This window comes from Hemiscyllium ocellatum, chromosome 5 (genome assembly GCF_020745735.1).
Source record: "Hemiscyllium ocellatum isolate sHemOce1 chromosome 5, sHemOce1.pat.X.cur, whole genome shotgun sequence".
NCBI classification, from domain to species: domain Eukaryota; kingdom Metazoa; phylum Chordata; class Chondrichthyes; order Orectolobiformes; family Hemiscylliidae; genus Hemiscyllium; species Hemiscyllium ocellatum.
The window spans coordinates 112,858,832-112,886,544 of NC_083405.1; the positions used below are offsets into that span (position 1 = coordinate 112,858,832).

The 27,713-nt window shown below is 41.1% G+C and overlaps 1 protein-coding gene across 1 annotated transcript in view; it reads left to right on the forward strand.

The window, feature by feature from the left end:
- The first annotated feature begins 20,697 nt into the window (after positions 1 to 20,697).
- The window catches only part of larp4b (La ribonucleoprotein 4B), a 142,180-nt gene continuing 135,164 nt past the window's right edge, over positions 20,698 to 27,713 (forward strand). The window contains exon 1 of the mRNA XM_060825109.1: positions 20,698 to 21,105. The gene's annotated coding sequence lies outside the window, so the exon portion shown is untranslated. The remainder of the gene's footprint in view (positions 21,106 to 27,713) is intronic.

Here is a 27,713-nt window from a genome sequence, read left to right on the forward strand (position 1 = left end):
TGTTATAATCCATAACCACCTGAAGAAAGACCAGCGCTCCAAAGGCTAGTGCTTCCAAATAAACGTGTTGGACTATAACTTGGAGTTGTGTGATTTTTACCTCAGTTCAGGTGACTGACTCTGAGCTGGCTGGCTAAGCCTGTGTATTGTGTACAAGTAAGTAAAGGGCGACTTAGTGATGGGATACTGGCCTCTATACAGTTATTTCACTTATCCTTCATTTTCACAGGAACATGTTGGTTCTGAACTTTAATCAACTGGCCTTTAAAAGATTCCCACGTGACAGATGTGGATTTTCCTTCAAACAGCTGTCCCAATCCTCATCTCCCCGTTCTACGCTTCCTGCCAAATATTATTGTCATTAGCCTTTCCCTAGTTTAGGTAGGTTGACTTAGTGGTGAGTGGATAGAGGTTGAATCCTAATCTCAGGGTAAAATAGGTTACTAGGTGTGAATGGTCTGGTTAAGTTCAGCCTCTAGCAGTAGTTAAGAACAAATTTTGAGTGTGGGAACTAAAGGCAATGTCTTTGCATATTTAGTTTGGGGAAGTTCTGCTCATCCAGGACAGGATGTTGGACAATCAACATGATAGTTCAAAGGTAATGAAGAGTTTGACAGAGGGGTTAATGAGCAACAGTTAAGGGGTAATATCAACAGAGGTATTGAGTCATTTTTCTTTCCAAAGATTTGTCAGCTAAACTTGCTGATGATGCAAAGCTAGGTAGAAAGGTGAGTTGTGAAGACGACATAAGGAGACTGCGTTGACAAGTGAAACAAATGGGCCAAGATCTGGCAAGTGGGGTATAGTGTGGGAAAATGTGAAATTGTCCGTTTTAGCAGAAAGAATAAAAAAAATTATCTAACAGGTGAGAGGTTGCAGAGTTTTCAGATACAGAAACGCCTTGTTACCCTAGTGCATGATTTGCAGAAGGTTAGTATGTAGGTACAGCAGGTTATCAGGCAAGTTAATAGAATATCATGTTCCATTGTGAGGAGAATTGAATGCAACAGTACAGAAATTGTGCTTCAGTTATCCAGGGCATTAGTAAACACCTTCAGTACTCTGTACACTACTAATAATCATAGTCATGGAAAGATGTTAATGCTTTGGGGGCAATTCAGGGAGGGTTTAATAGATTAATACCTGGAATCAGTAGATTGTCTTCTGAGGAAAGACAATGTAGGCCAGGCATGTATCCTCCAGAACAAAAGCATAAATTGCTGGAAAAACTCCACAGGTCTGGCAGTATCTGTGGGAAGAAATAGTTAATATTTTGAGTCAGGTCTTCACCAAAACTGATAGCAGCTTGGAAAACTGGTATTTATGCTGAAGACAAGATTTGGGGAGGGGGGTGTGAAAGGGAGGGGGTGAGTGGGTAGTTGGAGATTGAGTTCAGTGAGACAGAAATATATGGAAGAGATAGGTAAATGAGGGAATTGTGGATGTTGGGTCTGGTCAAAAGAGAAACTGAATAAATGATAATAAGAGCTGAAGGAAGCAGAGGATGGGTAGTCTGTGCTGAAATGTGATATGATAATAGGCCTGAGAGTGGGTGAAATTGGTTGTTTTTAGCACAACCAACCCAAGTCATAACATGATTGGGTGTGGGGGTGAGTAAAAAATACAGAAGGAAGGAGGCTGTAAAACTGTTGGACTTTATGTTGAATCTCAGATGCTGTTCTTTGAGTTGCACTGAGGCACACAGGAACACTGCAACAGCCTGTGACAGAAATGTTGGCGTGAGATCTTCTGGAGTGTCCAAGTATCTGAGGTGACTTAATTGAAGTATACAAGATCCTGAAGTGTCTTGGTCAGGTGAATGTGTAAAAGATGTTTCCAATTGTGTAAGAATCTAGAATGAGGGGGCATTGTTTAAAAATAAATGGTCACCCATTTAAAACAGATGAGGAAAAACAATTCTTCCAGACGGTTGAGAGTTTGGAATTCCCTTCCTCAGAAGGTAGTGGATGCAGTGTCTCTAAATATTTTTCAGACAGAGGTAGATAGACTTTTGATGACCAAGGGGATAAAAGATTATTGTGGGAATGCAGAAATATAGATTTGAGATTAAAATCAGAAAAGCCATTATCTTATTGAATGGCAGATCACGCTCAACAAGCCAAGTGGCCTACTCTTGTTCCTTGTTTGTGTGATCATTTAATTTTTAAATAATATTGTCATGAGGACAAATGATATTTGGTTTCACTGCTTTCATTGACAAAAGGTAAAGGATTCACTAGAGAGAGTGATGTTATAACCTGTGTGGGCATTGTTCTCTATTGGAAATCGGTAATAATTAATAGCAAGAAGAACAATTCTTGATGATCAATCTGCAAAAGGCCACTGTTAGCGAACATGACCACACACCATTATACCAGGCAGGCAGTGCTGGCATCCAGAATTATACCATGATAGCAGCAGTGGGTATCACTGTCTCATATAACATGCTAGCAGTGGTGATGTGTTGAAGAAATGTTTAGTTTTTGTGATGAAGATTGTACAATTACATATTGCAGTATGGAATTTAGATTTAAGAAATAGATGCAAATGGATCAGATCTGCAAAGGTAATTTTTTTGAACAGATCAAGACGTCATTTGAAGTTGTGACCTAAGTGTACTAATTCTAAGAATGCATGTTACAGCAATCACGTTGTTGGAGGGGATCCTGGGGTACAGGATGTACATGTATTTGGAAAGAGAAGGACTGATTAGGGATAGTCAACATGGCTTTATGTGTGGGAAATCACGTCTCACTAACTTGATTGAGTGTTTTGTAGAAGCAACAAAGAGGACTGATGAGGGCAGAGTGGTGGACGTGATATATATGGACTTCAGTCAGGTGTTCGACAAGGTTCCCCATGGGAGACTGGTCAGCAAGATTAGATATCATAGAATACAGGGATATCTAGCCATTTGGGTACATAACAGACATGAAGGTAGAAGACAGAGGTGGTGGTGGAGGATTGGTTTTCAGATTAGATTGATGCTAGGTCCACTACTTTTCGTCATTTATATAAATGATTTGGATGTGAACATAAGAGGTACAGTTGTACGTTTGCAGATGACACCAAAATTGGAAGTGTAGTGGACAGCAAGGAAGCTTACCTCAGATTACAATGGGATCTTGATCAGTTGGGCCAATGGGCTGAGGAGTGGCAGATGGAGTTTAATTTAGATAATTGTGAGGCGTTACATTTTGGAAAAGCAATCAGAGCAGGACTTATACACTTAATAGTAAGGTCCTGGAGAGTGAACAAAGAGACCTTGGAGTACAGGTTCATAGTTCCTTAAAAGTAGAGTCGCAGGCAGATAGGATAGTGAAGAAGGCATTTGGTATGCTTTCCTTTATTGGTCAGAGTATTAAGTACAGGAGTTGAGTACAGAAGGATGTTGTGAAACTTGAAAGGATTCAGCAAAGATTTACAAGGATATTGCCAGGGTTGGATGATTTGAGCTATAGGGAGACGCTGAATAGGCTGGGGCTGTTTTCCCTGGAGTGTCGGAGACTGAGGGGTGACCTTATAGAGGTTTGTAAAATCATGAGGAGCATGGAGAGGGTAAATAGGCAAAGTCTTTTTCCTGGGGTGGGGGAGTCCAGAACTAGAGGGCATAGGTTTAGGGTGAGAGGGAAAAGATATAAAAAGGACCTAAGGGGCAACTTTTTCATGCAGAGGGTGGTGCGTGTATGGAATGAGCTGCCAGAGGAAATTGTGGAGGCTAGTACAATTGCAACATTTAAAAGAGATCTGGATGAGTATATCAATAGGAAGGGTTTGGAGGGATATGGGTTGAGTGTTGGCAAATGGGTCTAGATTAGTTTAGGATATCTGGTCAGCATGGACGTGTTGGCCAAATGGTCTGTTTCTGTGCTGTACATCTCTATGACACATACATGCCTGGCAGAACTGCTGTAGTAAAACAAATAGCTAAGCAGAAAATACTGGAGAAACTCAGCAATTTGGCAGCATCTGCAGGAAGAGAAACTGAGTTAATGTTTCGAGCCTGGTGTATCTCTTCTTCAGAACTGGACTGTTGTAGTATTGAATGAGGGGAATATTTATGCTGCTGCGCTTACAAAAGATCAGAAAGCCATTTGTTTTAGTTTGGAGTTCAGTTCATAAGAATCAGGACTACCTTCCAAAATGAAGAACAGCCTTTCAAGCAAACACAGCCACCTTTGGCAAAATGTTTTAGTTTGTGAAGCATCTAAGCGAAAGAGATTGTACTGAAATCTTCAGGTTGTTAGAACTGAAATGGTTTAGTTCCATTAGAATTCTGGAAAAGTTCACGCCTGTGGATTCAGAAAGGAGTTGCTAAACTGTTACTGTACTCTATGGAAAATAAATTGGGAAGAGTCAGTTAAGTTAAACCGTAAGAGTGAATTAGGAGTGGAATTTATCTACAAGTTAGTATTGGTTCAAAGATAATGTTGAGAGACAGATTGATACTTTGTTTTGCTGTTTGTGCAAATCACTCTACCAGTCTTGTATGTAAAACTTAATTATGTCCTGTTAAAGAATCTTTTCAGCTCAGTGACTAACCATCATGGTAATCAACTGCAAAAGTTAAACATATATGATCTATCAAGCTAGGTATCATTCCAGGGTCAGCAAGGATCATAAATTGTTTAATGAAGGTACAGCTATCCAAAGAGGAGAAAGATGAAACAATTCCAGTCAGAAAATTGTGAATGTATCTTTAAATATATTTGCTACTCAAAGCACACAAAATCTGTTTGCTTTTGTGAATGCACTGGTCAGTAGTTAAAAAGGCTGCAGCACTGAAAGCAGTACTAATCTGACCTACAGAAGAACCAAACGGCTAAAAATAGTAAAACTACTGAAAAAGCTTATATAGATCACAGAGAGTCTTGCCAGAGCTACAAAGGGAAAAATTCAATTCATAATTGTGAGATGCATGGGTTAATATCGTACACAGTAACTAAGTTAAGCCCCTCAAAGGAAAGGTGAAAATTCTTTTGTTTAGGAAAAAAAATAGTTTGAAAAGCTAAACACAGGCTTAAGTTGCTATAGTCACTAAATAAGCAATGTTAAAATGGTTTGTCATAATAGGGAAAATCTACAAAAAAACGTTGAAAAATGAATGCTTGTTGAGAAAATCATTAGGTGGCATGGTGGCTCAGTGGTTAGCACTGCTGCCTGACAGTGCCAGGGACTTGGGTTCAATTCCTGCCTTGGGAGACTGTCTATGTGGAGTTTGCACATTCTCCTCGTGTCTGCGTAGGTCTCCTCCCCTCCTGGTGTTCCAGTTTCCTTCCACAATCCAAGGATGTGCAGGCCAGGTGAACTGGCCATGAGAAATTGCCATAGTGTTAGGTGCATTAGTCAGAGGGAAATGGGTCTGGGTGGGTTACGTCCAAAGGGTTGGTGTGGGCTTGTTGGGCCAAATGGCCTGTTTCCACACTGTAGGGAATCTAATCTTTAAAAAAACAGTGATACAATTTGACTAACAAAGGGTGGAAAAAATCAAAGTCGGAACACCATTCAAGTTAAACTATAGAGGTCAATGGGAAGACATCTTACATCAGTTACTAACATCTCTCATTTCTGAGCAGAAAAACATTATTTGCTCTATACATTCTGCAGTATATTCAAGAAATTAGAACATCTCCGAAGCATAATCTTGCCTTCTGTGTGAACAAGAGCAGGGACTATAGAGAGAAGAAGCAAACCGACTGTGGCATCCTCTTCAAGGGAACCATTCAAATGGAGATAGAAAAGAGAAATGTAATCATAATCTGGCATTGTATAGCTATGGGATTGGACACTGTTCTTTGCAGCCAGGATCAAAAGTCCTGAAGGCTGTGTTGCTGACCTGATGCCAGGGTTCAGGATATCTCAACTGGGCTGCAGAAAAACTTGGAGTGGGAGGGGAAAGATCCAGTTGTCAAGGTCTGTTTAGGTACCAATGATATAATTAGAATGAGGAAAGATCCTCTGCTGAGGGAATACTCTGCTAAATTTAAAAAGCAGAACAAGAGCAAAAAGCAAAACTCAATCTCTGCATTACTACCTGAACCATGACTTAATTGGCAACGGTCAATAAGATTAAAAAGGTAAATTTGTGGCTCAAAAATTGATGCAGGAGAAATGAGTTTAAATTTATGGGACACAGCACCAATACTGAGGAGATGAACTTCACTTGAATCATGCTGTGACCAGAGTCCTGGCAAGCTGCATATTGAGGGCTGTAGATGGGGCTTCAAACTAAATAGTTGAGTGCAGGGTTCAATTGCATGGAAAATTTGGAACAAAATCAAAGTGTAATGAAAAGGTTGGAGAATAGGTTAGTGATGAAGGTGATTGTGACCAGAAAATGAAAGGAAAGGACAAAGCATGTGAATGTCATATTGTACTAAGGAATTATACAAGTGTCGCAAAAAATACTAATAAGACAAATTTAAAGGCTTTGTCTGAATGCGTATAGCATTCAGAATAAAATTATGATTTGGAGATGCCAGTGTTGAACTGGGGTGTACAAAGTTAAAAATCACATAACACCAGGTTATAGTCCAACGGTTTAATTGAAAGCACTAGCTTTCAGAGCACTGCTCCTTCATCTCACAACCACCTGATGAAGGAGCGGCACTCCGAAAGCTAGTGCTTCCAATTAAACCTGTTGGACTATAACCTAATTTTGTGTGATTTTTAACAAAGAATAAAATGAATGAGTTAACAATGTAAATAGAGTCAAATTGATATGATCTGATGGCAATTACTGAGACGTGTTGCAGGGAGACCAGGTATGGGTGTTGAATATCCAAGGCTAATCAATGTTTTGGAAAGATAAGAAGGAAAATGAAGTGTAGCTTTGTTAGTAATAGAACCTATCAGTGCTGCGATGAGCAACAATTTGGCACTGGAGATCAAAACATCGAATAAGTCTGGATGGAAATAAGAAATAGCGAGGGAAAGAAGTCACTAGTGGGAGTAATATGTTGTCCCCTAATAGTAGTTCTACAGTAGGTTACAATATAAACCTGGAAATCCTAGAGGGTTGCAAGAAAGGTACAACAATAATCATGGGTAATTCAAAAACGCATTTGGACTGGAATAATCAAATTGGCAAGGGTAACCACAAGGGTGATTATAGAGTGTCTTAAAGATTGTTTCCTGGAGCTTAATGTTAGAAAATTAACCAGGGAGTAGGCCGTTCTAGATTTAATATTATGTAATGAGCATGGATTAATTAATTACTGCATTGTAAAGGATCCTCTCAGGAGAAATTAATTTTTGCTGGAATTTCAAATTCAATTTGTGGATGAGAAACTTGAGTGGCACGCACTAGTGTTCAGGTATTGAAAAAAGGTAATTACATAGGCATGAAGATAGATTTAGCTCTTGAGGACTGAGCAGAAAGACTACAAGGTAACATATAAACAGGGACAGACATTTAAAGAGATATTCAAGTTTTCCAAACTAACTAGCACAAAATATAAATAAGGATAGCAAAAGCTATAACTATACAAAAAGGAAGAGAGTAACTAAAGTCAACATTGGACTCTTGGACGATGAGATGATGAAATGACAGTGACAATATTTTGCCTCAGTTTTTACAATGGAAGACACTAAAACCATCCTAACTGAAAGAGGTTTTGGGGAGTTTATCGTAAAGGAGGAACTTAAAGAATTACCATCTTTAGGGAAGAAATACTAAGCAAACAATTGAGATTAAAGTTAGACAAGTCCCAGGGCCTGATGACCAACTCCGTAAGGTCATAAAGGAACTGACAGCAGAGATAATGCATGCATTGGACAAAGATAGGTGGGACAGAAATTGCATTGAGGACCTAAGAACCTTACAAATGGATACAGATAGGTTTGGAAAGTGGGCCAAAATGTGGCAGAAGGAGTTTAAAGTGGATAAGTGTGAAGTCATGAATTTGGGTGGAAGAAATGAGAAGGCGACCTATTATCTCAATGGGGAGAGTCTTCAGTATGCTCCAGTGCAGAGGAATCTGGGCATCCTCATTCATGAGTCACAGAAAGCTAGCATGCAGGTACAGCAGATAATAAAGAAAGTGAATGGAATGTTAGCTTTTATAGCTAAAGGAATAGATTATAAAGGTAAGGAAGTGTTGTTGCAACTGTACAAGAAATTGGTGAGGTTGCACCTGGAGTATTGTGCACAGTTTTGGTCCCCTTATTTTAGGAAAGATGTATTGGCATTGGAGGCAGTTCAGAGGAGGTTCACTAGATTGATCCCAGAGATGACAGGTTTGACGTATGAAGAGATATTGAACCTACTAGAGTCAAGAGTGTGGTATTGGAAAAGCACAGTAGGTCAGGCAGCATCTGAGGAGCAGGAAAATCCTTAAACTCTCTGGAATTAGAAGAGTGAGAGGAGATCAAATTGAGGTATTCAAGATAATAAAAGGTATGGATAAAGTAGACATGCAGCAGATGCTTCCTCTTGTGGGACATTCTAGGACGAGAGGTCATAGTCTTTGGATAAGCAGGAGCAAATTTAACGTAGAGTTGAAGAGAAAATACTTCTCCTAAAGGATTATGAATTTATGGAATTTGCTACCTAAAAGTGTGGTGGGGACAATGAGTAAATTTAAGGAGAAGTTAGACAGATTTTTAATTGGCAATGGGTTGAAAGGTTATGGGGAGAAGGCAGGAAAATGGGGGTGAGGAACCTGTCAGTCATGATTGAATGGTGAGGTCGACACAATGGGCCAAATGGGCTAATTCTGCTCCTCTATCTTATGAATTTATGAATTGGTTATAATATCAAAATTCTCAGGATTCTGGAAAGGTTCCAATTAATTCAGAAAAATGCTGATGTAATATCTTTTTTTGAAGGAAGAAAGTCAGAAACTATAGACCAGTTAGTTTAATTGGGAAATTATAAGGTCATACAGCACGGAAACATGCCCTTTGGTCCAACTTGTCCAGGCTGAACAGGTTTCCTAAACTGAACTGGTCCCACTTGTCTGCATTTGGCTCAATCCTTTTCAACCCTTCCTATCCATGTACCTGCCCGAATTTCTTTTAAATGTTGTAATTGTACCAGCACCACTACTTCCTCTGGCAGCTTGTTCCATATACACACACACACCCTTAGTGTGAAAAGATTGTGCCTCAGGTCCCTTTCAAATCTTTCCCTTCTCACCTTAACCTCTGACATCTAGTTTTGGAATCCCCTACCCTGTGGAAAAGACCTTGGCTTTTGTAGGAAAGGTTATCAAACTTCTTGCTACATATTTCTCCATACTGCACTGATGCAATCTCAGAGCAGTCTAGTATTCTCTTTTGCTGGTCCTGTGGTGGGGGGAATGAGGACAGTCCTCTTTGTACCAATCTGTTCACCAGGACCTCCACCCCTGTCTGTAAAGTGGGATGCCACTCTCCCCTTGTCTGCCAAGATTGGGGCTAATGTCTGAACTGCCACCACTTCACCAGATGCACAACACACTTTTGAATATAGAACCAGGATCCGAGCAGTGGTGAGTACCTCCACCACCGATGGGTGGAAGAATCAGGGCTAGCATCAGACAAGCAGGACACCAAAGCACATCATACCTAGTTAATAACTCATGTTTGAGAAGAAAGCATGAAAAATGCCTCAGGACTCATAGAGAAATGCAACAAAAATTAAACTTTGCAGATTTCTAGTCAGATTTAACACTGATACGAAGACCCTAGAAACAAATTTTGAACATTCAAATATCTTGCTCATATTCATACTTCTTGAAAGAACTCAATTCATTAACGAACTTATTTGAAAGTGTCTACCATAACTTCCATCACTCATCTTCTGACGTGACGTGAAACATAATGGCACTGCATGAACCCTCTAATGGCAGTTAATAGATTTGTTGTACAACTGGGGCAAACACAAACTCACGTTTCAAAGCATTACGATTAGGGATTTTTCTGTAGGAGTTAACTCGTTTGAGGACTTTTTTTATAGTGCGTTCAAATCAAAACAGTTTTATCAGAGAATCACAGAGTGATACAACAAAGAAACAAACTCTTTGGCCCACCATGTCAATACCAACTAACAAACACCAAACTACACTAATCCATTTTCCTGCATTTGGTCCACAGTCCATTACACCCTGGCATTTAAAGTGCTCATCCAGATGCATCTTAAATGTTGCAAGTGTACCTTCCTCCACCCCCACGTCAGGCAGCATATTCCATAATTCTGCCAGACTCTGGATTAGTTGTTTCCTTTGTCTCAGATCTCCTGTAAACCATTTATTCCTCCCCCTAAACTTATGCCTTCTCATCTTAATCTCATCTGCCATGGGGAAAAGATCTCATATTCTACTCTGTCTTTGCCTCTTATAATTGTCTGGACCTTTTTCCAATCTACTCAAAATAGCAGGTTATAATCAGAACCTGCAGAAGAGCTGCAAACTTCAGTGATTAAATCCCATGTGCCCAGTTTTCTCAGAGCAGAGATGGTTAAAATAGTCCCTTATGCTTGTACATTGACATTCACTTAAAATAGCTTTGCAGAAGCTGTCACTGAAAAAAACAGTGGCCTATGTTTTCAGCAACCGCGAACATAAGAACAAGGAACAGCAGTGGACAATTCAGCCCCTTGAGCATGCTAGGCCATTTAATACAATCACAGCTGATCTCACCTCAGCCTCAAATCCTCTTGTTTGCCTGTTCTCCATTACTAAACAGGAATGGAAAACAATAGACATGTACATTGTAAACTGACAAGATCAGAGCTATATTCATTCAACACCAGATGACTCAGATAGACTTTTAGCACAAAGTGACCTCAATTAACCTGAGAGTGAGAAGTATGATTTGCAGTGCCACATGGATTGGCCAAGAATAACCTTGCTACTGAATGAGAAAAATGGCAAGACATGTCCTAGGAAAGCATCAGGTTGATGCAATTTTTAAGATGAAATGTAACCAAAGACAAGTAATTTGGTTGCAAAACACACTGATAATGTAAATTTAAAACATTGCAGTTACACCTTCTTCCCATTATATATGTTCCACCTTGGATGTTCCTTTGTATTGATTCCTCAGTGTCTGTCAATGGGAAATAATTAAACATGGAGTAAAACAGTTGCCACTTTACTACAACTTATCAAGTACCACTGCCCAAAATCCAATTTCTGGCCCTGAAACCAAGAGGGATAATATGAACATTCCTCTGATCTGTCCAATCTGTCCCATACCAATTGTTATCATAGAAAATAATTTGGCAAGCCCTGGTATTTATTATATGGCCATATTTTGAAAATTGACATGACCCCAAATGCCACAGAAATGAAGCAGCATAGTAACATTCAGCATATAATAATTACAGTTTGCATTTAGAGATCAACATTTTGATGACGATGTGTTTTTAAAGTACTTTGGAAAAATATTATTGCATGCTCACCAATCTATTACTTGTTCTGAACTGTTTAAACTCACTGACCTTTGCTGGGAAGCAGTTGATATTATTGACGTTCCCATTTTCATTGACCAATGTTGACCTATGGCAGCATCACACCAAGATACCCAAAAGGCAATCTTGACATCATCAATTTTAATGTAAGGCAAGTCTAATAACCTTTTAATTTTCTACAGAGAATTTCATATGATGCTTGTTAATATTCAGAGGCTCCAGTTTCATTGTGGATTCTGCTACATACAATGTACCTTTAAAATAAACTGGATTTAGTTCATTATCTAAGTAAATTATGTGAATATGTAACCACGTTCCTTAGAACAAAAACAGAAGTTGCTGGAAAGCTCAGCAGCTCTGGCAGCATCTGTGAAGAGAAATCAAAGTTAACATTTTAGGTCCAGTTCAGAGGGTCACCAGACCTGAAACATTAATTTTGTTTTCTCTGCACAGATGCAGCCAGACCTGCTGAGTTTTTCCAGCAACTTCTGTTTTTGTTTTTGCTTTTGCTTTACAGTATCTGCAATTCTATTGGTTTTTATCATTTTCCTCACAACCCTGGGCCAGATTTAGTGAGAAAAGTAGATCAAAGTGCATAAAGATCACCATATTTCCAGTGATGAAAGACTCACTAAAGTGTCTAACCCCATCAATAGTATAACCAGGCACTCTCTCCCCATACATACCTCATATATCAGCCTCTCTACACACTTTACTGTTTAGTTGCTTATGAAGCAGAATCACCAGTCCAGGATAAGGACCCCGTACAATGGGAAAATAGGAACACATACGCAATTGCATAACCTCCTTGGTTTTTCTCTTATTTTAGACACATTAATGCTGCCAAGCATGTTTCATAAGATCAAAGATCAGTTCAGGCTTACTGTCTATCCTTTACTGTTTGGCAGTATTGACCTAGGGCCTGTAGCAATCCTGCTAGTATCTCGTGACTGAGCTGCCTTATCTCCACTTCTTGCCTCTGAACAAGGGAAGCTTGTGATCGCAACTGTTGCCTCTGCAACATGACCACCCATTGGGAACCGTTCATATTTGTACTCTCCATTTCACCCTTAAACATGATGATCTTCAAGGAAAGGCAAAAATTGAAATCCAGATGCCAGAATGGCATATTGCCATTTTGGGTGGAAAAATCTGGCAAATTCCTCTTTGAACCCATTCCCTTTTCTGCACATCAGGTGACTGAAAGATGGGAAGATATAGTCATTGAAATTGAAACATCAGTGTTGTCAGGACAAAAAGAGTATTAATGGAGGGAAAAAAGATTGAAAGTCAAAGAAAAAAATGTGCCAAGTAGAATGAAGGAAAGACTTTCACTCACATGTTAATTTTTGTGCATAAGCAACACTATAGAATACCAACTAATATATTACCTGTCGAAGAGTGTGGTGCTGGAAAAGCACAGCCAGTCAGGCAGCACCCTTCCTGATGAAGGGCTTATGCTCAAAACATCGATTCTCCTGCTCCTCGATGTTGCCTGATCTGCTGTGCTTTTCCAGCACCACACTCTTTGACTCTGATCTCCAGCATCTGCAGTCCTCACTTTCTTGTAATAAATAACCTGCTTCAGTAACTTCCAGTGTGAGTTCAAAACCACTAAGTCAGGACGCTGAAAGAAAATCTCATTTGAGAGCCACATTTTTTCCATAAGTTTGCATGCACAACATATGAGTGGTATCAGATCATTAGTAACTAATTTCCAATCAGTTGGCTCTATTCCTATTTACATTAATCTTTTTACAATGTTCAAAACCATTCTTATCTGTAATAAATAAATAGTGCTTGAATTTTATATGTCACATTGAAATGTCCTAAGCTCTTCACACAACGAATTATTTTTCCAAGTCACGTTATTTTTATTACCTCTGGTCTTGCAACTATGACTGACAAAATATTTTAAATATTTATCAAAAATAAATCAAAGCTTCATTTTTCATGGCTCCATAATATGTTCCAGCCTACTTTTCTTTTATTTAATGGAAGGCTGATAAGTCTGCAGCCAAACCGAAACATGTTTAACCTTCATGTGGTGCTTTTGCATTTTAGAAGGGGTTAAAAACCAGGTGTTAGTTTCCTTATTAACTTGTATAAAGATTCTAGTGCCTGTTTGAGCTGGCTGCTAGAGTGTCCAAATATTGCCAGACCCAACATTGTGCAGTTATAGTTCTGATGCTGTTCAAATGTAGGATTTGGTCCCTTGAAATTGGTCTTTTCTGCCTTAAGACTTGTCCTTGTTTTTCTTCTCCTCTGCAGCTAACTAATACTGCTCATGCACAAACCAAGGCTTTACATCTGATTTGTTTCCTGAACAGCATAATAGATTACACATCAATGACAAATGCTTTGCCCTTCCTATGTAACAGAATATTCACCACCTGCTGTTTGAAAGATATCTACTTCTCATGATTTCAATTAATTTATATGGTGGCCAATTGGTTTGGGAAGCTATTTCATTAGCTTCTGGATTATGTTGTGACTCATGTTTTTGAAATTCAAGGTAAATTATGCTCCTAGCTCAAATAACCTCTATTTTCTTTTTATACACTCATGGGACATGAGCATTGCTGGCTGGGCCAGCATTTATTGATTCATTGATTGTTATCACATGTGCACAGATACAGTGAAAAGTGTTGTTTTGCATGCTACATAGGAAGATCAGACCATACAACGTGCATCAGGGTAGCAGAGCAGGGCGTAAAATAATGTTACAGCCGCAGAGAACTTGCAGAGAGACAGATCAGAATTAATTTTGAGAGTTCCGTTCAAAAGTCTAATAACAGCAGAGAAGAAGCTGTTCTTGAATCTGTTCGTACATGTTCTCAAACTTTTATATTTTCTGTCTGACAGAAGAGGGTGGAAGAGAGTATAACCGGATTGGTAGGGTCTTTGATTATGTTGGTTGCTTTCCATGAGCAGCAGAAATTATAGATGGAATCAATGGATGTAAGGCTGGTTTGTGTGATGAACTGGGTTGTGTTCATGACTGTAGTTCCTTGTGGAAGAGCAGTAGCCATATCATGCTATGATGCATCCGGACAGTACATCTGTTAAAAATTGTTAACAGTCTTTGTGGACATGCCAAATTTTCTTAGCCTCCTGAGGATGCAGAGAGATTGTTATGTTTTCTGCACCATCCCATTGATGTGGGTGGACCAGGATAAATTGTTGGTGATCGTTACTCCCAGGAACTTGATGTTCTTGACCATTGAGAAGATAATGGTGAGCAGCCTTCTTGAATTGCTGCAATTCATTTGTTATAGGTAGATCCACAAAGCCCTCGGGGAGGAAATCCCAGAATTTTGTCTCTGTGACAGTTAGGGAGCAGCAAAATATTTCCAAGTTAGGATAGAGAGTGCTGGGAGGGGAACTTGCAGGTGGTTCTGGTGTACCCATGTAACTCGATGTGTTATCATGGGTTTGGAAGGTGCTGCCAAAGGATCTTTGGCAAATTTGTGTAGTGCACCTTGTAGATAGTACACTCTACTCTTCCTGAGTGTTGGTAGACGGGGGAGGGGGCGGGTTTGGGGTGGGGGGTGGATTTGGTGCCAATCAAGCAAACTGCTTTGTCCTGGACAGTTCAAACTTCTTCATTGTTGTTGGAGTTGCACTTCTCTACGCAAGTTTTTCATTTGATTCATTCTATAATATTAACTCACTCAACATGAGCTGGATATCACAAATTTTGCTGTCCTCCATGAGCCAAATGTTTATTTCTTTAGTTATCCTATTCAAATCCCTTTAAAGCCTCTCTATCTCCCCTTGTCTGTCTTGGTGTCATTGGCAAATTTAATAAGCATACATTCAGTTCCACCCCCCTTATTGTTGTCGATTCCCATAATACTCTGTGCGTTATTGTCTGTAAACCCAAAAAAGACCCTTTTACTCTTGACTTCCTGTTAATGATACAACCTCATATCAGCAAGGATAAGGGATTGTAAAAGGTGCAAGCCAAATACCAGAATGTTGAAAAATGTCATCATCAAAATAAGGGAAGGGATGAAGATTCAAATTATAAATTAGAGCTATACAGTGATATAGGTCTACAGCACAGGAAGAAGGTCCTTTAGCCCATCAATTTTGCACCAGTCCAAAGCAAGCAAACAAACTATCAGAATAAAGAACAGTATAGCACAGGAAAAAGATCTTTGACATACCAAGGCTGTGCTGACACAAGATGTGTCTACTCTCTCCGTATCCTTCTATTCCTGGCCTATTCATATATCTGTAAAGATGCCTCCCAAACCTTGCTATCTGCTTCCACCACTTTCTCTGCTAGCACACTCTAAGTACTGACCACCTGCTGTGTAAAACACCTGCCTCTCACATCTCCTTTAAACTTGCCCCCTTTTACTTTAAACCTATGTCCCTGAGTAATTGATATTTCTACCCTGGGAAATCTTACGAATCAGGTCACCTACATTCTCCTCCAAATCATATATATATACTACAAATAACAGAGGTCCGAGCACTGATCCCTGCGGAACAGCACTGGTCACAGATCTCTTATCTGAAAAACACCCTTGTACCGCTACTCTGTCTTCTATGAGTAAGTCAGTTTGTAATCCATTTTTCCATCTCACCACAGATCTCATGTGACTTCAATTCTACTCTCTTCTAATTAGAAAGCCCTTTACTTGCATCAAAGGGATAATACCTGAAAGTATTCTATATAATAAATAATCTTAAAGAAAATTAATGAATCTGAGACAATCAGCATGATTTTGAATCAGATATGATAGGGTTATCTACCTGGATTTCAGCAACAAATTTCATATTATCTCACATTAAAAGGTGTTGCATGGCTGAATGCATATATGGGAATGTATTACAATAAATTGGCAATAGTTGAATAAAAGACCATAATGAATTGTATTTCAGGGTGAGCAGTGACCTTATAGGGGCTTGCAAAGTCATGAGGGGCCTGGATAGGGTAAATAATAGACAAGGTCTTTTCAACTGGGGTGGGGATGTCGAGGACAAGAGGGCATAGATTTGAAGTAAGAAGGGAAAGATTTAAAAGGGACTTAAGGGGCAACTTTTTCACATCGAGGATAGTGCATGTATGAAATGAGTTGCCAGAGGAAGTGGTGGAGGCTGGCACAATTATGACATTTAAAAGGCATCTGGATGGGTATATAAACAGGAAGGGTTTAGAGGAATATGGGCCAAGTGCTGGCAAATGGGACAAGATTAACTTAGAATACCTAGTCAGTGTGGACGAGTTGGACAAAAGGGTGTGTACCTGTGCTGTACCTCTCTGTGACTCATATCTGGCTCCCAGTTGCAAATAGGTTTCAAGATTCTCTGCTGGAACTGCTGCTTCTGTGCTTATTCCAATGCATTCACATATTTTCAAATATGTGATGCCTGCAACTGTACACATTACTTCCAGCTGAGTTCTAACAAGTATCTTGCACAAGTTCAATGTCACCTCCCTGCTCTTGTACTCTATGTGCCTATCAATAAAGCTGAAAACACTATGCTTTATTAACTGCTCTCACTACCTGCATGTATGGCTAATCCACCTAGCCTGCACCTCCCTGGATATTGTAGACAATTAAGCATGGCCAAACCATGGAGGAAACCCATGCAGACACAAGAAGAACATGCAAACTCCACACAGACAGATAGCCAAGGCAGGATTTGAACGTGCGTCCTTGGCTACCTTCAATACTTTGTACACATATATATTCAGGTCCCCCTGGTTTTGCACTCACTTTAGAATTGAAGCCCTTATTTTATATTATTTTTCAATATTCTTCCAACTAAACTGCACCACCTCAGATTCCTCTTCACTGAACCTCATCTGTCACCAATCCAGCACTCCAACAATTTGTCAATGTCCCTTTGGTGTTCCACATCATTCTCCTCACAGTTTACAATTCTTCTAAGTTTTGTGCCACTTGCAAATTTGGAAATTGTTCCCTGCATATCAAGATCCTTATGAAGATATATCTTGAAAAGCAAGGGTGCTATAGCAACCACTGGAACTCCACTCAAACCTTCCTTCAGCCCCAAAAAAATCCTCTGCCATTTCCACAACCTCCAGCAGGATACCACCACCAACACATCTTGCCCTCCCCTGCATGGTCAGCATTCCACAGGGTCTGTTCCCTCTGAGACATTCTAATCCATTTTTCCTTCAGCCCAAACACTTCCTCACTTCCACATCGCATTTTCCCGTGGAAAAGCTGACAGTGTAACATTTGCCCATTCACCTCTTCTCTCCTCACTGTCCAAGGCCCCAAACACTCCTTCCAGAGGGGCAGCAAGGTTGCTCAGTAGATAGCGCTGCTGCCTCACAGCACCAGCGACCCACATTCGATTCCTGCCTTGGGTAACTGTCCATGTGGAGTTTGCATGATTTCCTTGTGTCTGCATAGATTTTTTCCATGGATTGGCCATGCTAAATTATCTGTAATATTCACAGAGGTGCAGGCTAGGTGGATTAGATACAGATGCAGCAGCATTTCACTTGTAATTATTTCAATCTAGTCCTCTGCATATGCTGCTCACAATGCAATCTCCATTACATTGGTGAGACCAAACATAGATTGGTGACCACTTTGCAAAACACATCCATTCTGCCCATGAGTAACCCTGATCTTCCAATTCCTTGCCATCACACCATAAGACATAGGAGTGGAAGTAAGGCCATTCGGCCCATCGAGTCCACTCTGCCATTCAATCATGGCTGATGGGCATTTCAACTCCACTTACCAGCATTCTCCCCATAGCCCTTAATTCCTTGTGACATCAAGAATTTATCAATCTCTGCCTTGAAGACATTTACTGATCCGGCCTCCACTGCACTCCGCGGCAATGAATTCCACAGGCCCACCACTCTCTGGCTGAAGAAATGTCTCCGCATTTCTGCTCTAAATTGACCCCCTCTAATTCTAAGGGAGGTGTCCACAGATCCTAGTCTCCACGCCCAACGGAAACAATTTCCTAGCGTCCTAGCCATATATTATTTTGTAAGTTTCTATTAAATCTCCCCTTAATCTTCTAAGCTCCAATGAATACAATCCCAGGATCCTCAGCCATTCCTCATATGTTAGACCTACCATTCCAGGGATCATCCATGTGAATCTCTGCTGGACACGCTCCAGTGCCAGTATGTCCTTCCTGAGGTGTGGGGACCAAAACTGGACACAGTACTCCAAATGGGGCCTAACCAGAGCTTTATAAAGTCTCAGTAGCACATCACTGCTTTTATATTTCAACCCTCTTGAAAGGGTTGCCATTTCAAGAAACCACCCTGCTCTCAAGGTAACATTTCTGTCTTGAATCTACTGCAATGTTCTAACAAAGCGCAACATAAGCTCAAGGAATATCATCAACTTTTTGCTTCAACACTTTACAGCCTCAAAATCCCAATATTGAATTCAAATTATACTTGTTTACACTTAACAGCGAGGTCTTACTCTCACCCATTCACACCTGAATTTAAGCCCATTTTTCATAGTTTTCTTCCCCCCTTCCTTTATCTTTTGCATTGCGCTGTCTCTCTCAAACATATAAAAAATCTATTTTACAACATCTTCTAGTTCAGAAACAGTCATAATCGGACTGGAAATAGTAATCTGTATTTCTTTCTCCGCAGTTGATGCCAAACCTGCAGGGTTTCTCCAGTATGCTGTTTGTTTCAGACTAACAGATCTGCAGGATTTAGCTTTTATTTCAGTTTGTTTGTTACAGCAAAAGTCTCAAAACTTGAAATCATGCTGTATGAACCGCCCATTCACTGGGAAATATCTATTTAGAATTTATCCATCTCGAGAGGAATCGTAACAATATGAAACTTTTGGCCTCTTAAAATTCCAAGATTTTAATTGCTCCACCATCTGCGACCGCGCCTTCAAGGTTATAAGCTCAAACAACCTTCTCTCCAAATCGTCCCATTACAGTGACATTTCCAAACGCTCACACCGCGAAAGTTTGAACTAGCTGAACATTGAGGTGGCTGCGCGCAAAGGAGATGTGGATTGGTGCAGAAATAAAAATGTCAAGTACTGCAGAAACTCAGAAGGGCACTGGCAGCACCCAGTTTCGAGTCCACCATGCCCCTCCATCAGAAATGCCAAAGAGTTCCCTGTTGATGACCTAGGTTTGCATTGTCACCATCCGAATGTATCCCATCCCCGTGAACTAATGCAACATGCGCGCCCTGATTGTGACGTACTCCCAGCCTTCCCGCCTCTTGCGTTCATTCAGTATTTTCTTCCTCTCTGCTCCATTTGGGGGCTGTTTGCAAACGCAGGGGAATGCTTCAACCTTCAGTGCAGTGAGATCTGGGCAAAACTCCTTTTATTTCCAGGTGCACCCAAGCGTCATTTACGCACTGCGGCACACAGAAGGAAGGCGGGAAACTATGCGTGCGTTGAAAAAAAAATTGCGAAACAATCTATCATCTCAATGAGGTTGTGGTGTCCGGGGGAAAGCTCGGCATCTGCGGGTTTCACCAAGAGCTGCGTCGGTCTTTCTTTCAGCTTGAATAAGCACGATTTTAAATGATAAGAAAAAAAATCTGGAAGATAACACATCACAAATGAGCCGTTGTCTTTTGTACAATTTGGTAGTTCACTGCTGAGGGGTCGTGCTCCTCTGATGGGTTAAGGAAGAGGAGGGGGTGGGTCTGAAGAATGTTCCATTTGGCCAGAGAAAAGAATCGACTGCGCACACCCACCCACCCATCCAAACCTTCCATTTCACGGATTTGTAAAATCAACATTTTAACATCAAGTTAAATATTATTAAAATATCTTGATACAAAATGAAAGATCCATAAATGCAACTTATAAAATCAAAGAAAAAGATTATATATTTTGAAACTGAATTTTTTGGGAGTGTATAAACAGAGAGAACTTCAAACCGCGTGATAAATAACAACCTGACTACACTCCCCTTCCATGCTATTAATTAAAAAGGGGCGAGGGCGGGAAAGGCGATGATTGACAGGCGGGGCGAACAATCGAACCTGGCAATGGGTGGGCGGGTGTCCGGCTGATTGACAGAGACGTCGGCCAACCGATAGCTGGACCCCTGTGCGCGAGGTCCACCGTGAATGTCAGGCGGGGAGGCCAATCGGAGGTCGGTTCCCGTTTGGGGGCGGGATGCATAAGGATTGACTGGGGTACCAGCCAATAGGAAGGCGTAGGTCGGCGGGTGGTGTCAGCGGTTAGAGCGGCCGCGGACGGGAGGGCGGGACTTCCTCCAGCGTCGGTCGCCCCACCCCCTCTAAACGCTGCCCATCCCCCTCTCCACCTTCCTCCCTTTCCGCCAGGAGAGAAGATCGGACGACGGAGAGTTTTTAACCGGAGCAGATTGGGATTAAACGGCGGCGAAGGCCCGAGTCATTCTGCTGGCCGAGGCCTTCGAGAGGCGGCGAGGGGGGGGGAAGAGTTTAAAAAAAAGGGAAGCGAGCGAGGGGAAGATAATATTCAGTGTCGGGTTTAGGAGAAAAGGGGCTCTCATTGCCTTGCCTTGAGGCCGGCTTCGCTCTCAGACGGGGAGTTAGTGTGTGTGCGTGTGCTGTGTGTGTGAGAGAGAGAGGTTGCCGAGGCCGTGTCCTCCTCCTGCTGCTGTTTCCCCGCCGTCCGAGGGGGAAGGATACACAGAAGAGCGGCTGAAAGGGGCTGGAGAGAATCCGACGGCGGTCCGGACAAGTGAAGGCAAGGAGCGGCGGCCAGGTGAGAGGAGCGAGGCTGGATGGCGGCGGCGGCGGGGGGTTTGCTTCCCCCTCCTTGGGGGGTGGGGTGGATTTAGGTTGGAAGGGCCTTGGAGGCCTCAGGCCTGAGCCAGCGGGAGAGAGGGAGAGACATGGTGGCCGCCATGTTTGTGAGAGCAGGGCCGGGCCGGGCCCGGGCCCCGGCGCTCGTGTCATCGTCCACTTCGGTTTCTGTTAGCAGTGTCCCCGCTGCTCCTCTCCCTCGAATCTGTCCCTTCGCCCGCCTAATCCACCCGCCCCCCGCCGCTGGGCCGTCCCTCGATTTCGAAGCGGTGAGGGGACGCTTCTGAGATCGGGTCACAAGGCGGCCCGGTCTAGGCCCTGACCGTGCTGAATTTTTTATTTTCTTTTTTTGTATTAATTGCTCCCTGATCTTGGGTAGGTGAGTCCCGGCCCCTTGTTCCTTCAGCGAGTCCGCGAACATGTGCTTCCCTCCCAAGACGAAGAAAAGGCCAGACCTGAAACCTCCCCCCTTTTCTTTCCCCCCTCTTTCTCCTCCCCCACCCCGTTCTCCCAAATTAAAACCACCACCGCCGCCCCGAAGGACGGAACCGAGTCCGCGGGGTGCTTTCGGTGTATTTACGTTTTCCAGGTTTTAAAGTCTGTGTGCATCGGTGACGCATTGATCTTCGTGCGCTTTGGGGATCCCCATGCGGCCTTTCGTTGCATTTTATTTTGGGATTTGTCAGTACTGTGCTAAATTATTCCTTTTTTTTTATTGGTCGAATTGTCGGTTGCAACCTCGATCATTAAGTTCCCAGATCGGGGGAGGAGGAAGAGACCCTTGGTGCATTACTTGTCATTTGGCTTTTTTTTGTAACGTGGAGAGGAGGGAATGAAGCAAACGTGATGCCATGAGATCACCAGCTCAGTCTCGGGCACTATGATTTAGCAACTATTTGGTGTGTAGAAAGGATGGTTGTCCACGGAAGTTGATGTACTTTATCCTCTCGCCACAGAAAATGTCAGCGAGATTCACAGCTGTGTCAGCTTAACTACTAGACCGCACTGCGTCTATTGCTACTCGGATGCGCTGCAAAAAAAAGTTTCCAGGGACAATATGTAGGCTTCTGGCCTACTTCATTTCGTTCTATTTTTATATTGCAGTTGAGAAATTTCTTTTGCAGTTACTTTCAACAAATGCTATCCGCTTTCAGTTGAGTCTAGGGAGGGAAAGTTTTTTTTCGTTTCTTGCCTACGTTTAGGAAATAATAGGCCTCCGAATTGGATTTATCGTTACCGTGCTTAGCGTTTAAACATCTGTTCCATATTGCACTGGCTCTCTATTACAAAGATGTATAGCACAACAATAAATCAACTTGCAGCTTTTTTGCTTTGTAGTCTTGTGGTGTTAAGCTTCTTGGTTTAGAAGAAATATTTAAGCCTGAAGACACTTGTATTCAGTTGTAATTACAAATGAATACTGCGATTAATTGAAACATATTGATGTCCATAAACATTTTTAAGGACAGCGTTCCCTTTTGAATCTGTGCAGTGTATTGACAAAAATTAGACCATTTCCCATTTTATAACTTGTGAAGTTGCTAAGTGTTGCAGGACAGTAAAGATGCTATACACAGGTGATATATTGTGACAGTTGTATTGTGGCAACTAATGAGCCATGGAGTAAATGTTGCTCCTATTTAACTAGTCAAGCTTTGAAGTGTCATGCATATAAGATCAACGTTCAAGTGTAAAAGATGCTACATACTTCGTCTACTATACGGTCAGTCTGGTGGGAGTACATACCTGAAGTCATGCAGCTGTTGGCTAATCTCTTGGAACTCTGCTCTCAATGATTGACCAAATGAGAGATTTTGCTTCAGTATCCTTGAGTGGGATTTAAAAATTGGGGCACCATAGTGATAGTGGAATAAACACCAACTATATAATTTATTGCTTTCATGTACTGTCTTTAATAAAATTTTCTATAGGGAAGAAAATGACTTATGCATTTTGTTTACAATCTCTCTAGTTTAAATGCTTTTTCATGGCAGGTGGTAGTTTAGTGGCATTATGATTAGACCAAAGTAATATTTTGGGACTGGTGTTCAAATCCTTCCATGACAAATGGTGGAATCTGAATGCAGTTAAATGTCTGAAATTAAGACTGAGATCACTGGAGCTATTTGTTTAAAAACCCATTTGGTTCACTATAGCATCTCTAGGAGTGGAAATCTGCCATTCTGCTTGGCCTGGACTACATGTGGCTCCAGACCTACTGTGGTGTGGTTTACTCTTAACTGCCCTCTGAACTGGCTGAACAAGCCATTCGCATGCCACAACTTCTTTAGAAAGAGGGAAAAAGACTGCCTGGTATTGGCTTAGATGTCAGAAATGGCAAAGGTGTTGTGGATCTGTGTGTAGCAGTCCAAGAAGGAAGCTCAGCACCACCTTCTGAAGGGTAATTAGGGACCAGCAAATGCTGGTCCAGCCAGCCACATCCATGTGTCTCAATCAAATTTCTTTCAAGTATCAGACTATCCATAGATTCCCTCATGAATTCAGTGACTCTTGATTGCCCCCTCCTGATTGTCCTGTCACATTACTCTAGATCTAGGGTCAGCAAGAGACCTGATGTAAGATTTTAGACTTCAGCACAAGATTTAGCTTCTGTAGCAAAAAGATCATGTTGTGGAGACCTAGGTTCAAATTCTGCCATGGCAGACAGCGCAATTTGAATCGTGAACCTGCTGTGTTTTTCTATAATCTTTTGGGAAGGGAGTTACTGAGAATAGCTTTCATGCAGATTTGTTAGTTGAATTTAAATTCTAGCAGTCTTTGTGTATGCTGCGAAACAGTGATGCCAAAGCACTAGCCTGAGGCTTTGGATTATGTATCCAGTTACTTTACTGCATACTTAGGTCCACCCATTTTCAGCCACTTAATTGATCTTGCTTCATAATGTTAGAAGTGAGGTTCATGGAGTAATGATAGCCATTCATAAGTGTTGATAATGAAATTCATGTCCAGAATGCATGGTTGGAAGTGGTGAGAACATGTGCCATAGATGCCAGGCACCAAGTGGCAATTTTGCCAATGCCTCATAGCATTCAAAGCAGCTAGCATGTGGAGTCTCCATCTCTTCTGGGGATTATCACTGACCAGAAACTGAATGTGACTCAGTGGTTACAGGAGCAGGCCAGAAGCCAGGAATTCTGCAACATATAACTCACCACTTGACTCCTAAAAGCCTGTCCTCCACCTACAGTGCATACGTCAGGAGTATAATGGAATATTCCCCACTGTCCTGAATGGATACAGCTCCAATAACACTTGAAGCTTGATACCACCCATGACACAACTGCAAGCACTTTCACTCTGCTATCCATCAATAGCAATAGTACGTACTATCTAAAATGCATTATAGAAGGCTTAGGCAGCCCGGTCCAAACTAGTGCCGCCTTTCTTCTAGAAAAAGAAATTACCACCATTTTTCTCCAAGCTGCTCACCACCCTGACTTGGAAATATTCCTTCATTGTTACTGGGTTGGCATCCTTGAATTCCCCCTCTGGCATTCTGGGTCTATCTGGAGCACATGGATTGCAGTAGTTTGAGTGCAGCAAACCACTAAGGACAACCAAAAACAGCAATAAAATGTTAGCCCAGTCAGTGACTCCCACATGTGGACTTCAAAAGCCATTGTCCTTCACTTTGAGCTGAATGATATCTGAAAAACAAAGTCACCTGTTCCAATATGAGTTTTAACCAGATAAGCGTGGCGATAAGGTCGAAACTCAAGTCCGAGGTCCAGCACTAAAATGCATTGGAAGGAGGTTTGAGACGGCTGCTCAAATTGCCTACAAAGTGACCCTATTTCTGTCCGAGATAAATGGCATGTGCTTTTAAGCAAGGGACTGGTGCCTTTTAAACTGAGGTATCAGTCAGTCACTCATGGTCCGCATTTGTATGAACGTTCACTCTGCTACAAAATATGATCAATTTATATTCTACTTGAAGTAGAATTCATTATTGCAATGCAGTGTTTGATTTGGTTTAAGCGGATAAACATTTATAGTGAGTCAAACGTACAGTCAATACTTGATATGAACAACAGAGTCCTACTTATGAGGTGAGCTCTTACATCTTGGTCATTGGGTGTTTTTTTTTGATATTGGCATTTTTAGCATTTTGCTTGGTTTAGCTAGCATCTGACCAGTTGTGTGCATTCGGGAAGTATTGCAAATTGGTTGCACAGCAGTGGTTTTGAATACTCATACAGACTCACTCAGAAGAAAGCAGTTGTTCTCATGATATGCAAATTTGTATTGTTCCAGCATGCAACTGAAAAATCAGTGCAATTCCATATGTCATGTACTAGGTTCAATTTTGAAATAAGTGCAATCAGATTGTAGAAAAATAAAAAGCTGGTCAGTGGTAGAAAATACGTTTTGAGGTAAGTATTTTGGCTTGTGTTTTTGACGTCAGGAATTGCCAATTTTATTCTTTTTGACAGCTATTAAGGATTGATGTCGCCATATTTCATAAGTCTGGGGCATGCCTTCCTTTAAAGTGTGCCTCCAAGTGATCAGGTATAAAATGTAGGTCAGCTTTAGTTAGTTTGATTTTCAGGGATCACTGGTTTGGATTCAGTAAGGGAATTGAGACTTTAATATCTCTTCCTGAACAGTGGATATAGTTCCCTGTTGCTAACACATGCCTGCTTAACTGTCTTTGTTGCTTTCTTGTGCTGCAGATGGCATTAATTCAAACGACTTCACTATATTAGTGATTCTGTTGAATGCAAGGGATAACCCCTCTAGATGAGTGTGGGGTTCAGATTTCTGTTCTAAAAGCTTTTCTAATTGAATTTGAGTTTTTTTGCAGCATTGAAATGCTGTAATCATAAGTATTTTATAACTGAATTTTGGAATACAGTTTTGTGCTTTACCTCCCTCTGTTGAATACATTTTAGTCAATTCTGCAACTTTGCTGGATTCCATTTAACCCACTGCACTGACAACATCTATCCATTCATTGGCATTTTCTTTCAAATGGGATTTCTGCTTCCACCTGAATGTTCTGAGTACTAACAATTTTGTTTAACTTATTAACTTTCTTGTATTTCTATTTATCCCTTTTCATTACTGACATGACATAAGTGGAAATAAAATTTTGATCCAGTTGTTAACTTTTTTTTCTTGTCAACTGATGTCTGTGGCCAAGAGATGTTCTGGACCCTTAAAGTTAGGTCCTGAGAAGAGCATCTTTCATTTCAAAACACATTAATGTCCGTCAATTGTAACCAGCATCCTTGCCTACTAATTGTGAATTTTTGAATCTGAATAGGAAGTTGCAATTTGTGTATACCAGTAAAGTATTTCCAGTTATTTCCTTGAATGCTGCAAGTTGGTGGTCTTTGCAGTACCTTTTTGTCAGTGCTTAAGAAGCAAGCCATCCTTTCCCTTGTAACAGAGCAGTCTGTTTTTAGTCTTAATCTTACTGTCATATTTGACCCTGAACTAAGCCTCTGACAGCATCCATGTGACTACCATAACCTCCACAACACTTAACTTCAACCTGTCTGAAAAATGTATTTGAGACCTTTGGAAAAGTCAACACTTAAATGAAGTCCAAGCTGGTCTCCCTGTGCTCTTAGAAAACTTGGTCGTCCAATGCTCCCTTGGGTGTACTTCATTAAAACAGCCCCTGGTCACTAATGACTCCAGTGCTCCCTGACTGCAATTGATTTTAAAATATGCAAGCGCAGCTCTGCGTTACATTAATGTCTATCTTAAAGATAATGCTAGGAACATCTCAGTTGCCAAGTTTTTTTTACGTCTGCAAAATAACATTGTACTTCAGTGAACTTTTCTCTAGTTCTTTGCACATTTGTTTTCTTGAACCCATTGCAGCTTCCAGCTATCATTCAGGTTAGCAAGGCTACTAGATAGTGTTGCTATTCTGGTGTTTAAAAAGTTTGAAGATAGGCAAATAGTCACAGATGTGATCTGGCTAAATTGTACAAGTGAAACTGGGAAGGGGAAAGATGTTTCTAACACTTGCATGTAAATAAACACACTTGTTAATAGCAACACTTTTTTTTTCGCAGGTGTGTTGTATGTCTCCTACTGAAAGATTAGGGAAACGAGTTAAAATTGTAGAGTACAGAAGAGACCCTTCAAACTCAAATCTGAACTGTCAGAACTGCACTAAAAGTATACTTCCACTTGGCTGCATTTGGTTCATGGTCTTGAAATATCAAGGATATCTCAGTGCAGAATATTCTCTAAGTGAAGAGGGACCAGCAGAAGGTCATGTACACATTGGAGCTAATGAAGTAGAAAGCAAGATTGAGGGGAGAATATAGAAAGTTAGGCAAGAATTTAAAAAGGTCCTCAAAGTAGTAATATCCGGACTTCTCCTGGTGCTGTAAGCTGGTGAGGGTCGGAATAGGAGGATAGAACAGATGAATGTGCTGCTGAGGCATTTGTGCAAGGGAGAAGGGTTCACATTTTAGAATCATTGGAATCTCTGGGGTAGAAGTAACCTCTATAAGAAGGGTAGATTTGTACCTGAATTGGAAAGGGACTAATATATTGGCAGAGAGATTTGTTCAAGCTGCACTG